Source organism: Gavialis gangeticus, unplaced genomic scaffold (genome assembly GCF_001723915.1).
Source record: "Gavialis gangeticus isolate Ggan-Ray unplaced genomic scaffold, GavGan_comp1, whole genome shotgun sequence".
In the NCBI taxonomy this organism is placed as follows: Eukaryota; Metazoa; Chordata; order Crocodylia; family Gavialidae; genus Gavialis; species Gavialis gangeticus.
Window position 1 is genome coordinate 92,751 of NW_017729034.1, and position 5,005 is coordinate 97,755.

Below are 5,005 nucleotides of genomic sequence, written 5' to 3' on the forward strand. Positions count from 1 at the left end.
ACAGGGTGTTTTGTTGTAGTGTGGCAAACTGGAGGGCCTACTGCGTGTACATTTTACAGAGTTGGGTTTCTAAATGCAAGGCTGAGGTTTCATCACAGTAACAGTCCTGCACCATTCAAATAAATGGGATTTTTACCCACACCCCTAAAAGCCAACCTTAAATTGTTAAGACATGGCTGAAGCAGGTGCACTGATGTCTCATCTTCAGCAGGTGCTGCTTCTCATCCTTGATGGAATGTTTTTATGTTTTCTTTTTAACTTTAGTGCACTTTATTACACTGTTCTTGCTTTTGTTAAGAACATGCAATTTTGGCATCCTAAGTCTTTCAGTATTGTCAGTTTATTGCTGATGTTAAAGGCTTTCATTAAGCCTTCCCTGGGGTAGTTTCCTGAATTTAGTTATTGAGATACAGTGTTGCACTTGCCAGGTATGCAAAAATCATGAGTCAGGCCCCTGAAAATCAAACTGGCTTGAAAACTATGAATTGGAAAAACAGAATACAGGGTATTAGGGTTCTTTTTTGTTGAGCTATGAGGGGTCACTTTCTGAAGCTGTTCTACACCACCATGAGGGCTAGAAATGTGTTTGTTTGCTTTTTAAATTAAAGCTGAGGTTTTCAAGTAGCTTGTGTCCTGTACACTGCTGGGTGCATTGTTAGAGCTTAAATGAATGATTCAATGCAAAAGGCAGCATCTCATCCTTCACCATAGCGAAGAACTAAGCAGTGACATTATATTAGCTTCCTTTCTCATTAGTATCTTTCTCATTCTGTCCATGACTTCACATTTGGGCCGTGATCATTCTACATAGGGCTATAGTCAGTTGCTGTGATACTTCAGTGACCATTAGTAACATTAGAACATAACTTCCCTCCTTTGATGGATGTGATTATGAGAATTCGTTTCTGCAGAAAATGTGAATAACATCTGTCCATGTGCTCCAAAGATTGCTGAGGAAGCTCTGTCAGTTTTTCTGCAGCTGCAGGCAACCACCTCTTTCCTTGATCGCAGGCCAGCTTGGCTTGTTAAAATTTGCCTAGCAGCCCTGTTTTCATTCATCGCTGCTGTTGTAAATGCATCTATTAATAGTGGTTACTTCAGATTTTAAAGTAATGCTTGCCTGCTTGATGCATGCACTGCTCATTTGAAAGACAATAAAAGCCTGTTCTTGTCCCAAAAGGAGAAGCTTTCAAATTATCCCAAAATCTCCCTCTTAGACTTTTCCTCCAAATGACTTGAAACATGTGCTGGCTGCTCAGTTATAGGAGCACTTAGCAAACAGAAACATTGGAGGAAATGCAGCCACTTTTAGGATGAAAGATGGCAGCTGTTTAACAGTGTACTACTTTGGCAATTTTGGACAGGAAGTGAAGAATCACTTATCCAATTGAAACTCTAGGGGGATTTAGGGAGATGGAATGATTTAATTCAAGTTGGAATTTGGCCAGACCATGGGAGAGTAGGGAACAGGGGTGAGCATCTGTCATGAGTGTAAGTGGCCAAGATTCCAGTTTTATGTCTTCTATAAAAGAGAGCTCCTCCAAAACTGTGGCCTGAGCATCCAGCCGCAAGGTGGAGTTTTAAGACTGGGTTAGGAGGAAGAAATAGACCAGAGTAAGGTTCTGAATCTGCAGCACCACTTCTCCAACAGTGGCCTCCAATCTCAGTACTGGTTGCATTTACCCCTGTTTAGCCCAGGCGATCAGATCAAACAAGGTGACAAACCATGGCTGTATGCCTAAAATGTCCTTTCAAGGATTTTCTCCCATTTGCAGACTGTTTGGAACTGCGTCTGACTGTGCCTTTGATCTCTGGCAAAGTATTAAAAACCCTACTTTGCCAGCATGCTAGCCTGTATGCATTTGATTGCTAAAGCTTTAGTTTTCAGTCCATTCAGGTTCTTCTCTGATGGCTTTTTTTTGTCTCGTGCTCCTGGAGGGAGACTTAGTTTTGTTCTAGCAATGGAAGCTGACTTGGGAATACAGTGTATAGGAGTGGAAGGGGCAATCCTCAACCACTGAGTCCAGTCCAGTCCCCAGCATGTATAAGCAGCCATTTCCCAAAGATCTGTAAAATCACCTTTTCAGACTACAGCTACACAACTGCAGGGCATGAAACCAGAAATGCCCTATCATGTGCCACAGAAAGTAAAAGCAGGGAAGAGGAGATGAAGGCTCTATCAATGCCCTGCCACTGCAACACCAGATAAGTTGCTTTCTCTGTGATTCAGAGCTGCTTAACAAGAACCAAGTATAAGAACTTGCCTAAAGGGCTAACTCCTGAAAATATTAAAAGTACTTCAGTTTCCATGACAGCAGACTGGTTTGAAAATCAGTGAACTATGTAGTGCACCTCGGACCCAGAAATCCTTATTTGATTTTTCTTTCTTTTTAATTCAAGAAGAACTGCTAGTAGTGGCTTCAGTGTATAAAACCTGAAGAAGTACCACAGGATTTGGCCTAGTGTGGGTGGCTAATAATTAATAATAGTGGTTTTATAATTTCTTTAGCCTTTGATTGATCATGGTAATCTTTGTGCAAAAGGTACCTAAGATGACAGTGGGAATATGCAAGTGACAATCAAGTTTCTCTTCTCCCACTGAAAAATCACAGAAACTGCCCTCAAATTAAACTTTTTTTTATTTTATTAAACAATTTGCAATAGTTTAATATGAAAACATTTCTTGTGAAAGCCAGGACTAGAATTATAGCTTTGCTCATTGTTCATTTAGGAGATCAGAATGCTTCCAAGCTCCTTTGCCAGGCATAGTGCAAGTGTTTGTAGTAGTTGAATTAATATTTGGTTTCCAAACCTGTCCTTATGAATGACATCACCTTTTTAGTAAGGTTGCCACTAGCAGCAGGAAGGTCACCCATCTTTAAAGCTCATAGGCTTTATTATTGCATAGAGTTCAAAGTGCTGTCTTGGTGAAGAAGAGAAGTCACCATTAATTTGCGGTTTTAGACTTCTGAAGTTTTCCCTTACAAGAAAGCATTTAAACTTTACAAACGTAGCTCCTTAAAGTGTGGTTTTACTTAGTGGGGTGCGGGGGTGTCAGGGACTATGTAAGAATGGTATCATCTTACTCTGTGAATTTACTATTTATCCTGTGTAGACTCAGATCTACTTCTTTTCTTCTCCCTCCTCCTCCCCTGCCCCAGCCCTGCGGCCATGTGGTAGAATGAGCTGGATTCCCTTCTGGTATGTGTGTGTATCATTGGTAATAATGTTAAATAGGTTCCAGATACAGGTTTCAATTCTGATGTCATTTATTCCTTTATGCTTTTGCAGTCTCATAAAGATACTGGGTGCCATGTAGCCTGGAGGATTCATATTCCTAGCAATAATGTCCCGAACAGGGAGGGCTCAGCTTGACTTTGCAACTTGATGTTGGGTTTGCAGAAATGGCCGTCAGACTGCATGAAAACCAAGTGTGTTTCCTGGAACTTGGCAAATGTCTGCTCTCTGGTGTTGTGTTTGGCATCACCTTTTTTTCTAGGAAGAGCTCAAATTTGGGATTTGTGTTGTGATGTACCATTGTGCAACCTGATCCAAGCTGCTTCATTAATCTCCAAAATGTGAACTTTCATTTTAAATAAATTATTATTTCTAGAGTTTTAGCCATTACAGCTGTAAACCCCCCCAAAACAAACCTTTTCAGGATGTGAATGAAGTGTAGCCTATGCAGTGGTGGCTTCCTGGGTTGGTAGGGAACCCAGAACAAGAGCTACCCCCTGCAGCCTTCCTTGCTGCTGTCTACTCTGCCATCTGCTTTGCCTTGCTGTAACCTAATGACTGGCTTCAGGAAACAGGATCCCAGAACAATGGTTCTTAGGGATCATAGTCTTGTAGAGCAGCAGTGGTGTTTGCTGTTGCTGAGGAGGGGAGGGAACTGATCCCCATTTTTTGCTGCTGAATTCAACATTTTTTTGCCTCCTGGATTGGAGCTTCAACAGAAAAAAAAAAAAGTGAAAGTTCCCCCACCCCTGGTAAAATGTCTAGAGATCTACAATTCTCAGAGTGCCTTGCCCTCAGCCTGGCTCTGTGCTGAGTTTCTGCATGTGGAGAAAGGTGAGTGTAGGGGGCTGCCCAGGGCACATTTTTTCCAAGCTACTTCTCTGGATACTTCAGTTTGGTGATATGAGAGTGGCTGTCATTTGAGAGGTAACTTTTGTAGTATCTTGAGGCTTGTGATGTGGAAACAACTCTTTATTATTTACAGAAACTTGTATTCAGCTATTTACAGTACGGAGAAAATGGTTTGCTGCTGCCTTTGTGCCTGGCCTATGCCTGTGCCTGTTCTGCCACCTGGAAGGTCCTGCTGACTTCATGCAAAGTCTTATAGGATAACATACTTCCTGGATGCTGTGTGTCCAGGAGGCCTTACTTTATGCTATACCACCATTTATTTATTTATCTTTAATCAAAAATAAGCTTTAATCAAGGAATCCAGCAGAGTTCACATGGTCTGATCTTGAATGTTCCGCAGTCTACTGTGTGCAGCTTCTCACACAGGCAGAGTTTACTTTATGGTGGAGCCTGGAAGACCGTGATTAGATAGGAATATGGTCCTGGAAGAGACCTCCTGGGCCATCTAGTCCAGTCCCTGGCATTTGTAGGCAGCCACTTGCCCACAGGTTGCCCAAAATCACAACTTCAAACCCTTACATGTACCTAGAAGTTGCAAAACCAGGGACATCATAAAGCAGGTGAATCAAACATATGGCCTGTGGAGCCCTGCAGTATGGCCCTGGCAGGGCCTCTGGGTCTGATCAGACCACAGAGGGCATGGTGCACACCCATGCCATGGGGCTTGTGCGCAGGCCAGATCACGCCCAGGGATCCTCTTCCCTTTTCCCCCTCCCAAACATACCTGATGTGGTGCTGCTTCAGCCAGTATGGGACCCACACTTTGTGCAGTCCAGATCCCAGAGCGGGTGCCACATGTGGTGCTGTCCAGTTGGAGCAGCAGCTGCATTGCACATGGTGGCCACCCAGCTGGACT